Consider the following 24,161-nt stretch of genomic DNA (forward strand, 5'->3'; position numbering starts at 1 on the left):
TTTTTTAGTATTCAAACACTTACCACTTTTCGCCGGCCGGGTTGGCCGTGCGGTTCTAGGCGCTTTAGTCTGGAAACGTGGGACAGCTACGGTCGCAGGTTCGAATCCTGCCTCGGGCATGGATGTGTGTGATGTCCTTACGTTGGTTAGGTTTAAGTAGTTCTAAGTTCTAGAGGACTGATGATCTCAGATGCTAAGTCCCATAGCGCTCAGAGCCATTTGAACCATTTGATTTTTGAAAGAAAGTAAACTGCATTAAGCGAGGCAAACAAATAAAACTTTGTTGTTGTTGTTGTGGTCTTCAGTCCTGAGACTGGTTTGATGCAGCTCTCCATGCTACTCGATCCTGTGCAAGTTTCTTCATCTCCCAGTACGTACTGCAACCTACATCCTTCTGAATCTGCATAGTGTATTGATCTCTTGGTCTCCCTCTACGATTTTTACCCTCCACGCTGCCCTCCAATGCTAAATTTGTGATCCCTTGATGCCTCAAAACATGTCCTACCAGCCGATCCCTTCTTCTAGTCAAGTTGTCCACAAAATTCTCTTCTCCCCAATCCTATTCAATACCTCCTCATTAGTTACGTGATCTACCCACTTTATCTTCAGCATTCTTCTGTAGCACCACATTTCGAAAGCTTCTATTCTCTTCTTGTCCAAACTGGTTATCGTCCATGTTTCACTTCCATACATGGCTACACTCCATACAAATACTTTCAGAAACGACTTCCTGATACTTAAATCTATACTCGATGTTAACAAATTTCTCTTCTTCAGAAGCGCTTTCCTTGCCATTGCCAGTCTACATTTTATATCCTCTCTACTTCGACCATCATCAGTTATTTTACTCCCTAAATAGCAAAACTCCTTTACTATTTTAAGTGTCTCATTTCCTAATCTAATCCCCTCAGCATCACCCTACTTAATTTGACTACATTCCATTATCCTCGTTTTGCTTTTGTTGATGTTCATCTTATATCCTCCTTTCAAGACAGTGTCCATTCCGTTCAACTGCTCTTCCAAGTCCTTTGCTGTCTCTGACAGAATTACAATGTCATCGGCGAACCTCAAAGTTTTTACTTCTTCTCCATGAATTTTAATACCTACTCCGAATTTTTCTTTTGTTTCCTTTACTGCTTGCTCAATATACAGATTGAATAACATCGGGGAGAGGCTACAACCCTGTCTCACACCTTTCCCATCCACTGCTTCCCTTTCATGCCCCTCGACTCTTGTAACTGCCATCTGGTTTCTGTACAAATTGTAAATAGCCTTTCGCTCCCTGAATTTTACCCCTACCACCTTCAGAATTTGAAAGAGAGTATTCCAGTTAACGTTGTCAAAAGGTTTCTCTAAGTCTACAAATGCTAGAAAAGTAGGTTTGCCTTTTCTTAATCTTTCTTCTAAGATAAGTCGTAAAGTTAGTATTGCCTCACGTGTTCCGTTATTTCTACGGAATCCAAACTGATCTTCCCCGAGGTCCGCTTCTACCAGTTTTTCCATTCGTCTGTGAAGAATTCGTGTTAGTATTTTGCAGCTGCGACTTATTAAACTGATAGTTCGGTAATTTTCACATCTGTCAACACCTGCTTTCTTTGGGATTGGAATTATTATATTCTTCTTGAAGTCTGTGGGTACTTCGCCTGTCTCATACATCTTGCTCACCAGATGGTAGAGTTTTGTCGTGACTGGAGCTCCCAAGGCCATCAGTAGTTCTAATGGAATGTTGTCTACTCCCGGGGCCTTGTTTCGACTCAGATCTTTCAGTGCTCTGTCAAACTCTTCACGCAGTACCTTATCTCCCATTTCATCTTCATCTACATCCTCTTCCATTTCCATAAAATTGTCCTCAAGTACATCGCCCTTGTATAAACCCTCTATATACTCCTTCCACCTTTCTGCCTTCCCTTCTTTGCTTAGAACGGGGTTGCCATCTGAACTCTTGATATTCATACAAGTGGTTCTCTTCTCTCCAAAGGTCTCTTTAATTTTCCTGTAGGCAGTATCTATCTTACCCCTATTGAGATAAGCCTCTACATCCTTACATTTGTCCCCTAGCCAGCCCTGCTTAGCCATTTTCACTTCCTGTCGATCTCATTTTTGAGACGTTTGTATTCCTTTTCGCCTGCTTCATTTACTGCATTTTTATATTTTCTCCTTTCATCAATTAAATTCAATATTTCTTCTGTTACCCAAGGATTTCTATTAGCCCTCGTCTTTTTACCTACTTGATCCTCTGCTGCCTTCACTACTTCATCCCTCAGAGCTACCCATTCTTCTTCTACTGTATTTCTTTCCCCCATTCCTGTCAATTGTTCCCTTATGCTCTCCCTGAAACTCTGTACAACCTCTGGTTCTTTCAGTTTATCCATGTCCCATCTCCTTAAATTAGCACCTTTTTGCAGTTTCTTCAGTTTCAGTCTGCGGTTCATAACCAATAGATTGTGGTCAGAATCCACATCTGCCCCTGGAAATGTCTTACAATTTAAAACCTGGTTCATAAATCTCTGTCTTACCATTATATAATCTATCTGATACCTTTTAGTATCTCCAGGATTCTTCCAGGTATACAACCTTCTTTTATGATTCTTGAACCAAGTGTTAGCTATGATTAAGTTATGCTCTGTGCAAAATTCTACAAGGCGGCTTCCTCTTTCATTTCTTCCCCCCAATCCATATTCACCTACTATGTTTCCTTCTGTCCCTTTTCCTACTGACGAATTCCAGTCACCCATGACTATAAAATTTTCGTCTCCCTTCACTACCTGAATAATTTCTTTTATCTCGTCATACGTTTCATCAATTTCTTCATCATCTGCAGAGCTAGTTGGCATATAAACTTGTACTACTGTAGTAGGCATGGGCTTTGTGTCTATCTTGGCCACAATAATGCGTTCACTATGCTGTTTGTAGTAGCTAACCCGCACTCCTATTTTTTTATTCATTATTAAACCTACTCCTTCATTACCCCTATTTGATTTTGTATTTATAGCCCTGTAATCACCTGACCAAAAGTCTTGTTCCTCCTGCCACCGAACTTTACTAATTACCACTATATCTAACTTTAACCTATCCATTTCCCTTTTTAAATTTTCTGACCTACCTGCCCGATTAAGGGATCTGACATTCCACGCTCCGATCCGTAGAATGCCAGTTTTCTTTCTCCTGATAACGACGTCCTCTCGAGTAGTCCCCGCCCGGAGATCCGAATGGGGGACTATTTTACCTCCGGAATATTTTACCCCAGAGGACGCCATCATCATTTAATCATACAGTAAAGCTGCATGTCCTCGGGAAAAATTACGGCTGTAGTTTCCCCTTGCTTTCAGCCGTTCGTAGTACCAGCACAGCAAGGCCGTTTTGGTTAATGTTACAAGGCCAGATCAGTCAATCATCCAGACCGTTGCCCCTGCAACTACTGAAAAGGCTGCTGCCCCTCTTCAGGAACCACATGTTTGTCTGGCCTCTCAACAGATACCCCTCCGTTGTGGTTGCACCTACGGTACGGCCATCTGTATGACTGAGGCATGCAAGCCTCCCCACCAACGGCAAGGTCTATGGTTCATGAGGGGGGGGGGGGGGGGAAATAAAACTTATGTGCACTTATTTTAGGCTCTGCTCACTGGCACCGTATAAGAAGAAACATGCCACAACACTTACGTTTGACACAATGTCTTTAAGGAAGGTACCTGATACAAAATGTTGGATACTTGCAGGTGCAGTGGTATGAGCAAAAAACAAAAACATAACGAGTTGAATATACTATTCTGAGCAACAACTGTATGTTTTATTTAGAAACAAAGTTATAATGCGAAATAAAACTTTGTATTTTTTATTAAACTATTCACAAATGCCCCTAATTTCATTAACGAGACTTGTTTCCTACAACTTCCATTGCCACACTTGTTTCTGCAGGCATGTGTGCTGTCACATATTTACCCGTATAATGTACGGTAATAACTTTTTCTCTGTCCAATGAATGACATAAATTTCTGTAAAATATAACTGTTAACCAGAATGATCTGTGCACATAACTTCTTTTTATCCACGTACTTCAGCTAGTCAGCTCTTCAAAGTTATCGGCAGTAGCAGAAAGTTTCCAAGGAATCCATAAACACATTTTTCCACCTGACAACAAAATTGCTCAGTGATCAGCTCAAGCGTAATGCACGTGCTTGAAGCTTCCACCACTAATGGCAGTACTTTGCAAGAACACCCTGCAGCAGAGCTATACTTGAATGTTGACCTGAATTGCAGTATTCAAGAATAAGAAGCTGAAGCACGCTGTTGGACAAAGTAATACCTCAGTCAGAAAGTTTCCGATTTTTACGGTACACTTGTTACAACTTGTCAGTACATAATTGCGAAACCACTTTTGGCATCGTGTCTCGCAAATTCCTCAGTGGTGCATTTTTATACATTATGTAGTAAATTATGTGCCCGCATCTAAACAGGATAACACACTTGGTTGTTCAGATATCTTCCGTGATAGGCTCTCCAGAATTCGCCTCGGTGAAAAACTAACAAATTTTGATACCGTGGTATGTGCATACTGAAAGCACTGGAGCAGTCAAGACGCCACCGCTGCCGAAAATCTCTCATTTCTTCTGACTCTTGCAGTCTGTACAACAACTGTACCCAGTATAAACAAAAGATTCAGACTGTGTAAAATGTCTTACAGCAGATCCAAAACCAAGACAGACGGGCGATATTCAGCTGGGTACGGGAACATGTTGGGATATAGGGAAGGTATGCAACCGATAAAGGAGCCAAGGAAGTGTAGATAGGAGGCGTTGTGATTTAGTGTTCGATCTTCCTGCACGCTACTACCGTCTCATCATTAGGCAGGAAGATCACGCGTCAGCAGGAAGACGAGTGGTAGCAAGTGATAAACAACAAAGTGCCGCCAATTAAATAGGGCACCAAGCTGTGGTGAACATCATACCTGCCCACATCGATGGAAAGAAGTGATGTTCATAAGATTAAGAATAGAACACTGTCCATTGACACAGCGTTTCCTTCTCCAGCGGGATGATACATCAGTACGTGAGGCTTGAAGAATATCACCTCGACGTTATCACCAACCTATCTGGCAAGTGTGTAACACGCACTTCAAAATTTTGAGAGGAGTCCGGCATTTTACCTCAAGTGTTGGTGAGAGAAGTCAATGAGCTCAGGGTGGATGGCTCGGTTCCTGTGGTCTAAGTACTCAGCCTTTACAAAAGTGTTCGTTTCTGATCACTCATGATGGGTGATTACATGTAAATCGCAACCAAACGTGAGCAGCTATAGAGGTCCTCCCTGACCAAACCACTTCTGACCAACCCTGCTTCATTGGTGCCCGTGTTCTCCCGTGTTCGTGCTAGCTGATCGTTTGCAGTAGGCGCGTGCCAGATAATGTGAGTCCCCGTTTTGGACGGTTTAGGACGACCGATTAATTGCAAAACCGAGTCTCTAGTTTTACACGGAGACATTCGATACTACGACACACTGATTCAGATGAGCCTCAGCAAGCAATCCGGGACTTACACGACATAAACGCCTCTGAAAGGAAGAGAAACGAAGCCACATGTGCGTCTCGGAAAATATATCAGATGTACATTTTAGAATTGAAGAATTAGTTATATGGGCCCATCTAGGTATACTGAGGAAGAAAATCCTTGCAAACTGAGGTGTTGACCAAGTGGTGTAACGTTTGTATACAGACGAGAGGCAGCTTCCGTGCGCGTGTATTCGAATCACATGTTTTGCAGAATTGTTTTTTCCAGCCTTACAAATAGAATGACAGCTATCCTCAAACGTATGTGTGTTATATACTGTGAACAAAAAAGCAATGAACGTAACGAATTTTGGCGGCATCGAGTGTCCAGTTGTCAGCCCAAAACTTTCACACAGCATGTTGATATGTAGGGGCAGCACATGTCTAAATGAACTCATAAACATACAGGAAGTTTGCTTTGTTTACTCTCCGTCACATGTTGGGCGAGAAATATGTGCATGCAGGAAAATTCATGTAATACATCTGGTGGAGTTGTTTTCTTAGATTGTCCCTGTTTCAGTAATGAACGCCATATGGTACGCAATGAAGCCTTACCACTATGTATAGAAAGTAAGTCTGTCTACAAGGAACAGAAAGCTATACTTGGGAGACAGAGAAAGATAGTTTCCAACAATAAATGCTTGACACTTTGAGTATTTTTTCATGTTCACATTCTTTGGAAAAGAATTATATGTTGTGTGAGGGGAAAAAAACATGAAGTCTGCAATCAGGATTAAACATGCGTCGACGAATTTTTGAAGACTTGTATGCTGACAACTTTTTTCCTTGCCGAAGAGTAAAGAAACATCACAAGTGTCATTCGAGCCAATGCACACAGAAGTTGACTGTGACCCTACCAAACATGTAGTCAACTTGATATTTCCTCTTAGAACATATATGATAAGACCTTATCCAGGAGGTAATGATCAGAAACGTCACTTTACCTATTGTTCGACTTGTGCCAGGTGGACATCAACAATACTTTTGATATTATGATTCAACAGTTTCAAGGTTACAACAGGTGGATTCAAGCTTTCCTAATGTGGTGTCACCGCCAGACACCACACTTGCTAAGTGGTAGCTTTAAATCGGCCGCGGTCCATTAGTACATGTCGGACCCGCGTGTCGCCACTGTCAGTGATCGCAGACCGAGCGCCACCACACGGCAGGTCTCGAGAGACGGACTAGCACTCGCCCCAGTTGTACGGACGACTTAGCTAGCGATGCACACTGACGAAGCCTCGCTCATTTGCAGAGCAGATAGTTAGAATAGCCTTCGGCTAAGTCAATGGCTACGACCTAGCAAGGCGCCATTAGTATTACATTGCATGATCTACAGAGTCTCACTTGTATCGTCAAGAGCGATGTACAACAATGATGGATTAAAGTTAAGTATTCAGCAGCTACGTACTTTTCTTTATAGCATTCATTACGTATCCTGTTTCAGACCTATCTCTAGCCTGCGTGAGTTTAACGCGTGCATTCGGCCTCCTCAACCAAGTAGTGTGCGTAGTGTTGGCTAACTGCTAACACTACACCTAATATTAGCCATTTCCTTACAGCATTATTTTATTGAAAACACAATTCAAATACGTACAATTTCGTCACATAACAAGTGTATTTTAGGAGTGGGAGTCACACACTATAAACCCTGCAATTGCAAGGATCAATTGACTGACAGCTGCATCCCCTGCAAAAGAAATACTCACTGAACACTTCAGTTCTGATCCTGCGTCTCTAACTTGATTAAAAAAATCGCAATGCAAGAAAATGTAAGTTTGAAATAGATTGTCTTTACATTAGATTAACTTTTTGTTTCATAGATTCAAAGTGAGGAAATCCTCAAGGATGCAGAACATATAATACATCAAGATTATACAATGAATATTTATAAAAAAAATGCCAATATACTTTCCACAGACTGCAACTGAAATGGTCCTCATGGGTATGGAGTGAGTCAAAATATCTTAAACATATTTTCATTTAAAAGTTAATAATACACTAATCACAAAATAATTAAATGAACACAACAATGAGGTGCAAAGCGTAATTCTGATGCTACTGTAGCCAGTCACCATCAAAGAGAAAATCAGTTTGCAACACTTATTTACACTGATCGTATTACTGCACTGAAGATGTATTAAAGTCGGATTTTCTGTAATACTCTCATCTGATAATTAATAATATGTATGCATCAGTTGGTTCTACTAAGAAATTCTTCAGTGGAATAGAAGGAATTGGCCACCAATATACACTTTAGGTTTTTCTTAAACAGAACTTTATTAATAGTAAATCTGTTTTGGCTGCTGGCGAGTTATAGAAAATTTGTGCACCTTAATAACGAACAACTTTCTTATTTATAGTACTGATTCCATGTACTGAGCTATTGGTTTTAAAAAGATATATATTATTTACTACAAATTTCGTTAAAAAATAAATATCTTGTGGAGCAGTAGCTAGTATCTACAGTTCATTAATGAGGTCTTTGCAGGATGTTCTCAAGTTCGCACCACGTTTTTATTTTATTACACGTTTTTGGATTAGGAAAAGTTTAGGTTGGTTTCATGAGTTACTTCCAAACATAATCCCTTATGGCATTATGGAAAGAAATAAGCAATAGACACTTAACTTTTTATCATCTGTACATGATAACATCTGCATTGAAAATAAAAATTTGTTTAGACTTGCTTTTCCCAGATGGATTCATTATCGGATTGTAATCCCAAGAATTTAGCACAGTCAATCTTTTCTACCTGCTTGTCGTCATATTTTAGGCAAGTGGAGAAACTTTTCCAAGTGTTTAATTGCATATAGTGTGTTTTTTCAAAGTTTAGTGACAAAGAATTGGCTAATAACGATTTATTAATGTCCATGAGAACATCGTTAACCGATCCTTATAATAGTATACTTGATTTACAATTTATTGTAGTGTTCGCATCATCTGAAAACAAAGCATCTGGTAATGTGTCTGATGAAATGTAATCAATACACACTGTAAAAAGTAAGCCAATAGAGACCATCCACCACTCCCCCTCGCAGAATAAGACATGTAAATACACTTAACCCCTTCCCCTCAAAATTAATTACTATTTACAATTTTTTGGTAATTTGTTGCAATTTTATTGATTTCCGACATATGCACATTTCTGTCGCAAGACATACATAGATACCGTGTTAACCAATTACCACAGTACATTATTTAGCAAATTACACCAATATCCTGAGTTAAGCAATTTCTGAAATACATTATTTAACAAAAATCATGTTCTTCCAGAGATTTTCAAGTTGAACGAATACCACAGTGAGAAATTTATACAAATTACGTCGACATTTCACATTAAACAATTTGTGCAATGTATATTAACAACAATTACCCTCTTGTTGAGACTTTAAATGCTAAACAAATACCACAGTATGATATTTAAACACATACACCTTTAACCTTGCTACATGTCAGATTTATGTTATCCCTAGATTACTAGCATATGATGTCATAATGTATGTGTTAAAATGGGTCCATTGTTTTGCTGGCAAAATGCAATAATATAATCACATTATTGTGTTTCTGTAAGCACTGCACAGCATGACCTGCACCTAGTATTCCAAAAACACATATACAGGATGGTCCATTGATAGTGACCGGGCCAAATATTTCACGAAATTAGCGTCAAACGAAAAAACTACAAAGGACGAAACTTGTCTAGCTTGAAGGGGGAAACCAGATGGCGCTATGGTTGGCCCGCTAGATGGCGCTGCCATACGTCAAACGGATATCAACTGCGTTTTTTTAAAATAGGAACCCCCATTTTTATTACATATTCGTGTAGTACGTAAAGAAATATGAATGTTTTAGTTGGACCACTTTTTTCGCTTTGTGATAGATGGCGCTGTAGTAGTCACAAACATATGACTCACAATTTTAGACGAACAGTTGGTAACAGGCAGGTTTTTTAAATTAAAATACAGAACTTAGGTACGTTTGAACATTTTATTTCGGTTGTTCCAATGTGATACATATACCTTTGTGAACTTATCATTTCTGAGATCGCATGCTATTACAGCGTGATTCCCTGTAAATACCACATTAATGCAATCAATGCTCAAAATGATGTCCGTCAATCTCAATATATTTGGCAATACGTGTAACGACATTCCTCTCAACAGCGAGTAGTTCGCCTTCCGTCATTTTCGCACATGCGTTGACAATGCGCTGACGCATGTTGTCAGGCGTTGTCGGTGGATCACGATAGCAAATATCCTTCAACTTTCCCCACAGAAAGAAATCCGGGGACGTCAGATCCGGTGAACGTGCGGGCCATGGTATGGTGCTTCGACGACCAATCCACCTGTCATGAAATATGCTGTTCAATACCGCTTCAACTGCACGCGAGCTTTGTGCCAGACATCCATCATGTTGGAAGTACATCGCCATTCCGTCATGCAGTGAAACATCTTGTAGTAACATCGCTAGAACATTATGTGGGAAATCAGCATACATTGGACCATTTAGATTGCCATCGATAAAATGGGGGTCAATTATCCTTCCTCCCATAATGCCGCACCATACATTATCCCGCCAAGGTCGCTCATGTTCCACTTGTCGCACCCCTCGTGGATTTTCCGTTGCCCAGTATTGCATATTATGCCGGTTTACGTTACCGCTGTTGGTGAATGACGCTTCGTCGCTAAATAGAACGCCTGCATAAAATCTGTCATCGTCCCGTAATTTCTCTTGTGCCCAGTGGCAGAACTGTACGCGACTTTCAAAGTCGACGCCATGCAATTCCTGGTGTATAGAAATACGGTACGGGTGCAATCAATGTTGATGTAGCATTCTCAACACCGACGTTTTTGAGATTCCCGATTCTCGCGCAATTTGTCTGTTACTGATGTGCGGATTAGCCGCGACAGCAGCTAAAACACCTACTTGGGCATCGTCATTTGTTGCAGGTCTTGGTTGACGTATCACATGTGGCTGAACACTTCCTGTTTCCTTAAATAACGTAACTATCCGGCGAACGGTCCGGACACTTGGATGATGTCGCCCAGGATACCGGGCAGAATACATAGCACACGGCTGTTGGGCATTTTCATCACAATAGCCATACATCAACACTATATCGACCTTTTCCGCAATTGGTAAACGGTCCATTTTAACACGGGTAATGTATCACGAAGCAAATACCGTCCGCACTGGCGGAATGTTACGTGATACCATGTACTTATACTTTTGTGACTATTACAGCGCCATCTATCACAAAGCGAAAAAAGTGGTCCAACTAAAACATTCATATTTCTTTACGTACTGCACGAATATTTGATAAAAATGGGGGCTCCTATTTTAAAAAAAACGCAATTGATATCCGTTTGACCTATGGCAGCGTCATCTAGCGGGCCAACCATAGCGCCATCTGGTTTCCTCCATCAAGCTAGACAAGTTTCGTTCTTTGTAGTTTTTTCGTTTGACGCTTATTTTGTGTAATATTTGGCCCGGTCACTATCAATGAACCACCCTGTATACATACAGAAGACATTTGAAAGTTGAGCAATTTTCACAGTGCTTTATTTAACAACAAGTACACTCTTGCTTAGCATTAGCTTTACATTATACCTACATTAGTAGTGTTGTGGTGCCACTATAAGACTGCCCATAGTAGACTCATAAAAAACTATGGAAAAATCCGAATATGTACACCCCCATCGCCAAATGTATACTGCAAGAAATTGCCACCACAAGTGTCAAAATGATGTAAGACTGGCGACAGAATATGTAAGCACTTCATTTATAACTAACTAAAAATATGGTGTGAAGTAGTGTTTTTAATCAGCTCCACAGTCCACACAAATCTCACTAAAACATGGCACTGTGCAGCGAGCCCTGGGGAAGTACTAGCACGCTTGAATGCTCTCCACATAGCTGTACGTACGTATCTGACACAGCCTACGCCTCTACACCTAGAATATATGCACCTTCTAGACGGGAAACGTACCACCACGCCTATACCAGCAACTTCTGACCCTCCACTCCTCTTCACATCCGTCAGACATCAGCAAAAGCACCCTGTGCGTGCGTTAGCTGGAGTTAGGAGTGGACCCTTATTCTATGACAGAGCGCATCGATGTTTAGCTGTACAAAATTTGTTTAATTTCTGTACTATTGTCAAGGAAGCACATGGGTTTACATAGACTGTGACATGACAATTTCAGGATAGTTGTCAAGACAACGTTTTACGTCCTGATTAGCAGATATAACACTGAACAGAACAATATCAAATGTAAATAGAAGGTTCTCTACAGGAGTTTTCTTACATCTACACAGTGAGGCACTGTCTGAGTTGGCAAGTATTATTAGCTATAGGAGCTCAACGACTCTTCAGCTAATTTCTAGCCGACTTTCAGCCAAAGTGAACGCAGTGTTGACACAAAATTCTCTTTTGGCGTCGTACAGAGCGTGATGCGTCCTGTTCTACACTTGAAGCTGTTTCAGAGGAGAGTCCCTGAAGTTTTCGGTATTCTGTCGTTTGTAGCAAACTGTCTCCTACGTGTCCCCTTATGTGTTTCACATCACAGCTTTTTCAGACCAATGGGGGCGTTCCTTTCATCTCATGGAAACTACCCCTGCCAATCGCAAAGGGCCTACCTTTAAACTGCGTCGACATATCGCCACTTTTACTCCTTCCAAGTTTATTTCAGACAATCAGACATTTTGTGTCCGCTCCTGATGCCTAGAAGTTACACGCGTACATCACGAGAGCACCACGGACCTTTCACATGATCAGTAACTGCGTTTCTGGTCTGTTTGTATCCATCCGGAAACTCCCCAATGCAGTGTTCTAAAGAATTTCTCCGCCTCAGGCAGCGCTTGGCCGCTACGTGCTCCCCTCGATGTATCGCCCGTCGCGTTCGTTGTCTCTCTCTCGCTGCGGGTCACCAACCCCTGTTAGAAGCCTTTCGTTGTACGCGGGCCACGACTGCGCAACTCGTGTCTGTCCCCAAAGTAATGCGTTTCTTCCGGCAGCTTTATCAGCTTTTGCTCACTGACATGCAGGATTTGGGTTCGGTGTGTCGATACCGTCGAATCGAGTGTTATCCCTTTTGTCATTACCTATTGTACGTTTTGATAGGCAAATGTGCTCACTACCACTAAGTACCGGGCGATCAAAAAGTCAGTATAAATTTGAAAACTTAATAAACCACGGAATAATGTAGATAGAGAGGTAAAAATTGACACACGTGCTTGGAATGACATGAAGTTTTATTTGAATAATAATTAAAAAAAAAGTTCTCAAAATGTCCGACAGATGGCGCTGGACAGCAAAACGTCAGTGACTGCGCATGACAATCGTGTATAAAAGGAGCTGTAATGAGAGAGAGAATCCGCCAGCTCCCCCTCCCTGATGATGTCCTCCTTCCCTGCATCTACCCCTCCTATCAACTTTGATCCACCCCCCCCCCCGCCACCTCCTGTGTCCTATCCTTTAAGCACCCTCCCTCCCTCCCTTCCCTTCCCTTCTCTTTCCTTTCCCCCCTCCCTCCTCCCCTCTCCCCCAGGCTTCCCCTCCCCCTTCCTCCCTCCCCCTCTCCCCTTTGCCCATGGCATCTCTGTTCTCCCCTCTCCCATTCCCCTTCCCCTTCCTCCTCCACCACCTCCTCTCTTGGCAGGTCCCCTGCCTCGTACACGCTCAGTGAACATTCGCGCGCCGGAGATCATCGCCGTCAGTGTTTCGTGTGTGTGCCTTCGTTTGTGTGTAGTGTTGTTCGCCGTCACGCCACCACCGTTCACGTGCCGTCGCCATCATCCATGTTCTGTGCATCGTGTCGCCCAGTGTTGGTGATGTTTCTCGTCCAGCGTGAACGGCTCCATGTTTTTTCGATTTTTAGTGTCTACATTTTTTGCCCACCGTTTTTACTGTCTACTCTGTGCCACCTTTCTGTACTACTTGTTGTCAAACTCAAGGCTGAGAAGCGGCGTATTGTGCTGCTGACAGCCCGCCTTTGTATAAGGTGTTGAAATCACAATAAGGAAAAAAAAGAAAAAAAGAGAGAGAGAATCAGATGCGCCAGCAGTCGCAGCATGTTGACGTTACCTGAAAAGGCGCTTTTAGTGAAGCTGTTTTATCAGAATGGGGAATGTGCTAGTTCAGCGTTACGATCCTATCGCCATAGGAAGGGTATTCGAATGGGTAAAGGTCCGTTGACAAATGCAGCTGTGGTGAGAATGATTTCGAAGTTCGAAGCCACGGGTTGTTTAGACGATAGACCCCGTAGTGGCCGACCGAGCACAAGGCGTAATGCTGCTGAGACAGTTGAGGAAGAAATGGAGACTGTAGCGGGTTCGTCAACGCACGGGGAAGTCAGCACTCGTGCAGTCGCACGTCGCGCTGGTATTCCGTCCACTACTGTTTGGTTGGCACTGAGACGTACCCTCCGATGCTATCCGTACAAAATCCATCGGCATCATGAACTGGGTGTGGGCGTTTCAAAAGATGGCGGAAGATGACGATTGGTTGAGTAACGTGTTGTGGACCGACGAAGGTCATTTCACGCTCCGAGGGTCTGTCAACGCCCACAACTGCAGAATTTGGGCTACCGAAAATCCTAGAACTGTCGTGGAAATCCCATTGCACGACGAGAACCTCACAGCATGGGTTGGATTTACCACATCTACCGTTATAGGGCCTTTTTTCTTCGAGGAAATGCGTGATTCTGGTTTTGTAACTGCTACGGTGACGGGTGAGAGGTATGCCAGTATGTTACAGAATCGCATCATCCCCAGCCTGGCTGATAAACACCTGCTGGAATGTACGATGTTTATGCAGGATGGCGCTCCACCCCATATTGCTAGATGCGTGAAAGATCTCTTGCGCGCGTCCTTTGGTGATCGTGTGCTCAGCCGCCACTTTCGTCATGCTTGGCCTCCCAGGTCCCCAGACCTCAGTTCGTGCGATTATTGGCTTTGGGGTTACCTGAAGTCGCAAGTGTATCGTGATCGACCGACATCTCTAGGGATGCTCAAAGACAACATCCGACGCCAATGCCTCACCATAACTCTGGACATGCTTTACAGTGCTGTTCACAACATTATTCCTCGACTACAGCTATTGTTGCGGAATGATGGTGGACATATTGAGCATTTCCTGTAAAGAAGATCATTTTTGCTTTGTCTTACTTTGTTATGCTAATTATTGCTATTCTGGTCAGATGAAGCGCCATATGTCGGACATTTTTGAACTTTTGAATTTTTTTGGTTCTAATAAAACCCCATGTCATTCCAAGCACGTGTGTCAATTTGTACTTCTCTATCTACATTATTCCGTGATTTATTCAGTTTTCAAATTTATACTGACTTTTTGATCACCCGGTATGTCAGGTGACATAGCCATTTACTTGTTATGACATATAAAATCTGAAGTAAGGTGTGAAATTAACATTCATTCAAGCTGGCACCTTACAAACTGATAGGTTTCAACTTGAGAACAACATACATGTACTGGCCACCAGTAACTACTGGAAAACATCCTATGCATACCTGATAACTGAAAAGTCCTCCACCCTGTGAAAGTCTCAAAAATCGTTGAAATAGCTCGGAGCACTATGGGACTCAACATCTGAGGTCATCAGTCCCCTAGAACTTAGAAGTACTTTAACTAACCTAAGGACATCACACACATCCATGCCCGAGGCAGGATTCGAACCTGCGACCGTAGCGGTCGCGCGGTTCCAGACTGAAGCGCCCAGAACCGCTCGGCCACTCCGGCCGGCCTAATTCACACAATTAGCAGCAAAGTGTCGTGCTTTTTGGGCACAATCTGGAAAACGACTATTACTCTTAGCGTCATTTAAGAGATGAAACTCTTTGACATTGCAGACTGTGATTGAATTACTAGATAATTTAATGACATTATGATAGATTCTGCAAAATGACGCTAAATATTAATCCTCTAGACGAATTGTGTGACAGTGTTATCAGACTTAAAATGGTAGCCAATATTACCATAATATGACCACTTGCAAATTCTGTATCTTAATTAATACTATTAGTTGCAAGTTATTGGGAATTTTATGGATATACTCCACTTCCCACCCCTGTTTAGAAATTTAGCTGATTTTTTCCACAAATACTCACTCCAAGTACGAGACTGAACAGTTACCATGTACTCGAAGTACGCGACTGAGCAGTTACCACCACGCGATATTTAAACAAATTACATATACGTATCTTACTTATAAAACTACCGAGCGAGGTGGCGCAGTGGTTAGACACTGGACTCGCATTCGGAAGGACGACGGTTCAATCCCGCGTCCGGCCATCCTGATTTAGGTTTTCCGTGATTTCCCTAAATCGCTCCAGGCAAATGCCGGGATGGTTCCTTTCAAAGGGCACGGCCGACTTCCTTCCCTAATCCGATGAGACCGATGACCTCGCTGTCTGGTCTCCTTCCCCAAACCAACCAACCAACCAACTTATAAAACTCGCTCAGCGTCATATTTTAACAAATACAGCCTGTCCCACATTAAACAAGTAGCACACTGCGACAGATACCTACCAATTCTGTATTATCCTTACAGTATTAGTGTGTGACCTCTCTATAACGATGCCTTAACGGTGCCTGACTCTATAGAATCCTCGTCCAGACTGTGCCCCTGGGGCGCTAGCGCCCGCGATCGCCCGAGGCCAGCGCCCAGGGCGAATTCGTATGTTGTTGGCAGTGGTCGGCCGCTGTGACCGAGCGGTTCTAGGCGCTTCAGTCTGGAACCGCGCGACAACTAAGGTCGCAGGTTCGAATCCTGCCTCTTAAGTAGTTCTAAGTTCTAGGGGACTGATGACCTCAGATGTTAAGTCCCGTAGCGCTCAGAGCCATTTGAACCATTTTTGTTGGCACTGGCCGAGCCGCGTCGCTTAGCTGACCGTGCAGTCTGCCCGCCGCGCCTCGCCATGCCCCTGTACGCGCGGGGTCAAAAGCACTGATACGACACAAAGCCGTTAGTCAACAGACTTAAGGCTACAGTGGATCTATATAGATGGTCAAGAGCAGCAGACAAAAAAAGGAGGAGCAGCGCTTCCAATCATGCCAAATGTTTAGTATGTCATCTGAACCTCATGCATTTAAAAAAAAAAAGTACTTGACTGAACGGCATTTTAATACCTGTCACAAAGATGAGTTCGAAAATTGGTCGCAAGAAGAACGCCAGTCAAAGCTTGAAGAACTGACAGAAAACTTCAAGTAGCATTACAGTGAAGTAAGTGTATCCTATCGTATGACTCTTTATTATTTATAAAGATGATAAATAAAACTGTCTTTTATAATTGGAAAAGTCACTTAGCAATGTGCCACTTATAGAATATCAGATTGTCAGCAACAAGGAACATTTCTTTTCGGTTAATTTTTATATGTAGGTTTGACTGATTGATTTCTTTATTAATCCATGCAACAATTTACATTGTGTGGATTTCGTCAGCAAAATCATATGCAATACAATATACCTACAATTTATACACATAAAATTAATATTTACACACATTTTTAAAGTATCTTACATTAGTTTTATATCCTTATGTAATTTTCTTATAGTACTATACAATTCTGGATTTCGTACTATAATTATTCCCTCACGTATTACAATGCAGGCTACTTTAATTACACTACATGTTTTAATTCAGATAGTCCGTTACTGCGTAATAACTTTTATTTAGTAAAAATTTTTTAAATTTTGTTTTGAACTGTCCAATTGTGTTGATATCTTTTTATATTTTGGGGTAATTTATTATATAATTTAACGGCATTATACAACAAGCTCTGCTGAGTTTTAACTTTATTTTTCCTCTCTAGATGCAGATTGTATCGGTTTCTAGTTTCATAGCTGTGTACTAAAGAATTTTTAACATAGCAGTCCACTTTTTTTTTTTTTTACGTACATAATACTTTGAAAAATGTATTCACAGCGGACAGTTAGGATTTCCAGCTTTTGGAAATGTTCGAGGCAGTGAACCCTACTGCCACTCTTGGTTATTATACGAACTGCTCTTTTCTGTAATTTGAATACTATTTGAATATTTTTACTGTTGACTCCCCAAAATATTTATCCATAGGTAATAACAGAGTGGATATAAGAAAAATATACAGATCTGACACATGTAGTATTACACACTGCATTAAATCGCATCGCACAGACATAAGGAAAAGTTTCAGGAGCGTTATTTTTTGCCACTATCTGAAAAGCCGTCACAAACGCTGTCTCGGACAGCAAAGTGTCATTAAGAGTAATTCTGTGTTTTTGTGTATTTGTGTTTTGATGGATGAGTAAACACATGTTGTAGTTTGATCTGTGTTTCCAATTAATTAAAACTCAAATATTCCAATAGGTAAAAATTTATTTTGCGACCACATTTCGCTTTTTTTTTAGTGTCTATGACCACTTTTCAGAGGAACTGGGAGAAAACGCATCTAAAACCAATCTTTTTTTTGTTGTATTTATAAATCATGTTAGCTTCCAGTCGGAAAAGTACAGAGTGCAGCAATCAGCCGTCCTTTTTAGATTTTATTGTGCAAATCCAGATTTCGGCTAGTAGCTAGCCATTCTCGATGCATAAGTCCCTGTTGTTCGGGCGTCAGTCACTTTTTTTGTTAGTTTTTTATTTGTGTTTCAATGAATGAAACAATTACTCGTTAAAATGATAAAAGTGTTTTAAAAACAGGGCTGTACAAAATTAATTGTCAGGTTTTTTTTGCCGTGGTAGGAGCAGGAAACAGGTGAGCAAAGTTTGCGAGCAAGTTACAAATGCTCGCTGAAGCAAGGAAACACTTTGCGGCTGGGAATCTCATCAAGGATTGCCTGGTCGACTCTGCGGCTAGTATTTTGTGCAGCAGACTCACGGAAAAATTTGAAAAATAGCTCTTACGCCTCAAATTGTTGCTCGTCGAGTCGCAGATATGGCCTCAGATATGGAGCAGCAATTAATGGAGAGAGCGGCAAACTTAGTTTCATTCTCTGTCGCTCTTGACGAGTCCACGGACGTTGCGGACATATCTCGGCTCATCATATTCATTCGCGGTGTCGACGACAATCTGCGTGTCACCGAAGAATTTCTCGACCTAATACCATTAAAATACCAAAAAAAAGTTGTGGAAAACCCGTTCGAGTCAATGGGTTTAAAATGGGAACGCCTGACCAGTGTAACAACGGATGGAGTCCCTGCGCCACGGGGGATACGTACTGGATTCCTGGGTTACCTAGTCCGCAGCTCGTGGTCTCGCGGTAGCGTTCTCGCTTCCCGAGCACGGGGTCCCGGGTTCGATTCCCGGCGGGGTCAGGGATTTTCTCCCTAGGTTAGTTAGGTTTAAGTAGTTTTAAGTTCTAGGGGACTCATGACCATAGCTGTTAAGTCCCATAGTGCTCAGAGCCAGAGCCTGGGTTACGTCAGGCCAAAAATGGCTGAAATCGGCTTTTCCTCATGGACTACCGTCCATTGTCTGAGACACCAGGAGGCGCTTTGTGCCAAGATTGTCGACATAAAAATGTTACGGACACATTTGTTCGGACGGTTAATTATCTTCGCTCGCATGGACTCAATTTAAGCAACTTCTGGCTGACATCGAAGCGGAATTCCCGGACATCCGCTACTACACCGAAGTAAGATGGCTGAGCAGAGGGAAGGAGCTTCAGCGATTTTTCTCCTTAAGGGACGAAATCAATACCTTTTTGGAAATGGAAGGACGTCCGGAAGAATTACTTCGTGATCCTAAGTGGGTGGCGAATTTGTCTTTTTTGAGTGACCTAACTGGTCATTTAAATATTTTAAACATTTCACTCCAAGGCGAAAATCTCTCTGTTGTTGATTTAGTGTAGACAATTCAAACATTTGAAAAAAAAATTATTTTGTGAGAAAAACAGTTGCGCGAGAATAATTGTGGACACTTCCTTGCGTTAGGCAGTGTTAAATATGATGTGGAGTTTTCAGATTATGTTCAAATCATTTGTGAATGACAAGAAGAGTTTGAAAACAGATTTTTGGAGATAAATGAGCTTCAACCGGCCTTAGATACATTTGCTCGCCCGTTTTCCCTTCGGGCAGAGGACTGTTCACAAGTGTTTCAGCTATAGCCGACTGACCCGCAGTACGATGTCCAACTGAAGGATCGCTTTCTTATGTGTAAAACTTTGGATCACTTTTATAGCTGTTTTCCCCGAGAGAAGTCTCCTCTTTTGCGCAAGCATGCGGCCAAAGTTCTCTTAATGTTTGGTACCATGCATATTTGTGAGCGCTTTCTCTCGCTTTTAAAGCTTACTAAAACGAAGAACTGTTCACTACTTAGCGGTTAAAATTTGACTAATTCTTTGAGGTTAGCAGTCTCCCGTAATACTGTACCAAACATAGACACAATCATTTCCTCGCAAAAGAAAAACGTGTAAAATGTTAATTGTCTTCTTTAACAATATTGATTGTAACGATTAAAGGTCTTCATAACTTTAATTCTGAATAAAACGTTCTCGGTTTTCCAGCCTCGCCAATTCGAATAAAATCCTCGAGCTTTCAATGGCCATCTCCGCCATCGTCGTCAAGAGTTCACTGACTGCCGGGGCTGTTACGGTCTATATAGGCATGATGACATAATCCTTAATTCTATTTTTTAATAAGTTTTCAAACTGGGTCAATTAAAATTATTGCGTACAAAGCAGCAAACTAAGAATCCGATGTCTAAACTCTGAAATGGGATACAAAAAGCTGTAGCATGAAGTAAAATAAAAATACACTCCTGGAAATGGAAAAAAGAACACATTGACACCGGTGTGTCAGACCCACCATACTTGCTCCGGACACTGCGAGAGGGCTGTACAAGCAATGATCACACGCACGGCACAGCGGACACACCAGGAACCGCGGTGTTGGCCGTCGAATGGCGCTAGCTGCGCAGCATTTGTGCACCGCCGCCGTCAGTGTCAGCCAGTTTGCCGTGGCATACGGGGCTCCATCGCAGTCTTTAACACTGGTAGCATGCCGCGACAGCGTGGACGTGTACCGTATGTGCAGTTGACGGACTTTGAGCGAGGGCGTATAGTGGGCATGCGGGAGGCCGGGTGGACGTACCGCCGAATTGCTCAACACGTGGGGCGTGAGGTCTCCACAGTACATCGATGTTGTCGCCAGTGGTCGGCGGAAGATGCACGTGCCCGTCGACCTGGGACCGGACCGCAGCGACGCACGGATGCACGCCAAGACCGTAGGATCCTATGCAGTGCCGTAGGGGACCGCACCGCCACTTCCCAGCAAATTAGGGACACTGTTGCTCCTGGGGTATCGGCGAGGACCATTCGCAACCGTCTCCATGAAGCTGGGCTACGGTCCCGCACACCGTTAGGCCGTCTTCCGCTCACGCCCCAACATCGTGCAGCCCGCCTCCAGTGGTGTCGCGACAGGCGTGAATGGAGGGACGAATGGAGACGTGTCGTCTTCAGCGATGAGAGTCGCTTCTGCCTTGGTGCCAATGATGGTCGTATGCGTGTTTGGCGCCGTGCAGGTGAGCGCCACAATCAGGACTGCATACGACCGAGGCACACAGGGCCAACATCCGGCATCATGGAGTGGGGAGCGATCTCCTACACTGGCCGTACACCACTGGTGATCGTCGAGGGGACACTGAATAGTGCACGGTACATCCAAACCGTCATCGAACCCATCGTTCTACCATTCCTAGACCGGCAAGGGAACTTACTGTTCCAACAGGACAATGCACGTCCGCATGCATCCCGTGCCACCCAACGTGCTCTAGAAGGTGTAAGTCAACTACCCTGGCCAGCAAGATCTCCGGATCTGTCCCCCATTGAGAATGTTTGGGACTGGATGAAGCGTCGTCTCACGCGGTCTGCACGTCCAGCACGAACGCTGCTCCAACTGAGGCGCCAGGTGGAAATGGCATGGCAAGCCGTTCCACAGGACTACATCCAGCATCTCTACGATCGTCTCCATGGGAGAATAGCAGCCTGCATTGCTGCGAAAGGTGGATATACACTGTACTAGTGCCGACATTGTGCATGCTCTGTTGCCTGTGTCTATGTGCCTGTGGTTCTGTCAGTGTGATCATGTGATGTATCTGACCCCAGGAATGTGTCAATAAAGTTTCCCCCTCCTGGGACAATGAATTCACGGTGTTCTTATTTCAATTTCCAGGAGTGTATTTATTCTAACTACTAACAATAAGAATGAGGCCGTATATCCCTTACGTAAAATTATTTCTAAATGGAATATTTATGACAATGGTTCATATAGGAAAGTGTTATATCTTTCAGAAGAAGCCTACTGTGCATATGACGAGTGTGCATGTGCAATACTAACAGAATCAACCTGTGGGTCAGAAAACTGCTAAGTTGTTCTTGTTTCGTAGTAATTCTGTCACACGAACACTAATTGTTGCCTAATAAGTAAATGGTTTGCTTGTTTTACCGCTCATCAGCCTCTTTTACAGAGCTGCGCTTCCTCTGTTGTTTTGCTTACGTTGGATCTGACCGCGGGACGGTCCAGCGCAGAGCAGTGCTGAGCGGTGTCACTCGCTTCGCGGCTATCCCTGTCACTCCTATGCCGACACTAGCGACACACGGTGGCGAATGGGGGCACTGAACTACACTGACTTGCGCCAGCGGAGCGCGGCCGCGCCCGCCGGTCGCAATTCTTGGATGAGCCTGCTCTACAGGGCGAAAAGTACTTAAACCGACAAACTCTGGGAGGTTGTAGGGGACATCAAAACAAATATTTTTTCCTAATGTCCCCTCCGTTGTGGTTGCACCTACGGTACGGCCATCTGTATCGCTGAGGCACGCAAGCCTCCCCACCAACGGCAAGGTCCATGGTTCATGGGGGAAGAAAATGACATTAGGAAAAAATATTTGTAGGGGACATCAAAACAAATATTTTTTCCTAATGTCATTTTCTTCCCCCATGAACTATGGACCTTGCCGTTGGTGGGGAGGCTTGCGTGCCTCAGCGATACAGATGGCCGTACCGTAGGTGCAACCACAACGGAGGGGTATCTGTTGGGAGGCCAGACAAACATGTGGTTCCTGAAGAGGGGCAGCAGCCTTTTCAGTAGTTGCAGGGGCAACAGTCTGGATGATTGACTGATCGGGCCTTGTAACATTAACCAAAACGGACTTGCTGTGCTGGTTCTGCGAACGGCTGAAAGCAAGGGGAAACTACAGCCGTAATTTTTCCCGAGGACATGCAGTTTTACTGTATGGTTAAATGATGATGGCGTCCTCTTGGGTAAAATATTCCGGAGGTAAAATAGTCCCCCATTCGGATCTCCGGGCGGGGACTACTCTTGAGGACGTCGTTATCAGGAGAAAGAAAACTGGCATTCTACGGATCGGGGCGTGGAATGTCAGATCCCTTAATCGGGCAGGTAGGTTAGAAAATTTAAAAAGGGAAATGGATAGGTTAAAGTTAGATATAGTGGGAATTAGTGAAGTTCGGTGGCAGGAGGAACAAGACTTTTGGTCAGGTGATTACAGGGTTATAAATACAAAATCAAATAGGGGTAATGCAGGAGTAGGTTTAATAATGAATAAAAAAATAGGAGTGCGGGTTAGCTACTACAAACAGCATAGTGAACGCATTATTGTGGCCAAGATAGACACAAAGCCCATGCCTACTACAGTAGTACAAGTTTATATGCCAACTAGCTCTGCAGATGATGAAGAAATTGATGAAATGTATGACGAGATAAAAGAAATTATTCAGGTAGTGAAGGGAGACGAAAATTTTATAGTCATGGGTGACTGGAATTCGTCAGTAGGAAAAGGGAGAGAAGGAAACATAGTAGTTGAATATGGATTGGGGGGAAGAAATGAAAGAGGAAGCCGCCTTGTAGAATTTTGCACAGAGCATAACTTAATCATAACTAACACTTGGTTCAAGAATCATAAAAGAAGGTTGTATACCTGGAAGAATCCTGGAGATACTAATAGGTATCAGATAGATTATATAATGGTAAGACAGAGATTTAGCAACCAGGTTTTAAATTGTAAGACATTTCCAGGGGCAGATGTGGATTCTGACCACAATCTATTGGTTATGAACTGCAGATTGAAACTGAAGAAACTGCAAAAAGGTGGGAATTTAAGGATATGGGACCTGGATAAACTGAAAGAACCAGAGGTTGTACAGAGTTTCAGTGAGAGCATAAGGGGACAATTGACAGGAATGGGGGAAAGAAATACAGTAGAAGAAGAATGGGTAGCTCTGAGGGGTGAAGTAGTGAAGGCAGCAGAGTATCAAGTAGGTAAAAAGACGAGGGCTAATAGAAATCCTTGGGTAACAGAAGAAATATTGAATTTAATTGATGAAAGGAGAAAATATAAAAATGCAGAAAATGAAGCAGGCAAAAGGGAATACAAACGTCTCAAAAATGAGAACGACAGAAAGTGCAAAATGGCTAAGCAGGGATGGCTAGAGGACAAATGTAAGGATGTAGAGGCTTCTCTCACTAGGGGTAAGATAGATACTGCCTACAGGAAAATTAAAGAGACCTTTGGAGAGAAGAGAACCACTTGTATGAATATCAAGAGCTCAGATGGCAACCCAGTTCTAAGCAAAGAAGGGAAGGCAGAAAGGTGGAAGGAGTATATA

Source organism: Schistocerca nitens, chromosome 6 (genome assembly GCF_023898315.1).
Source record: "Schistocerca nitens isolate TAMUIC-IGC-003100 chromosome 6, iqSchNite1.1, whole genome shotgun sequence".
NCBI classification, from domain to species: Eukaryota; Metazoa; Arthropoda; class Insecta; order Orthoptera; family Acrididae; genus Schistocerca; species Schistocerca nitens.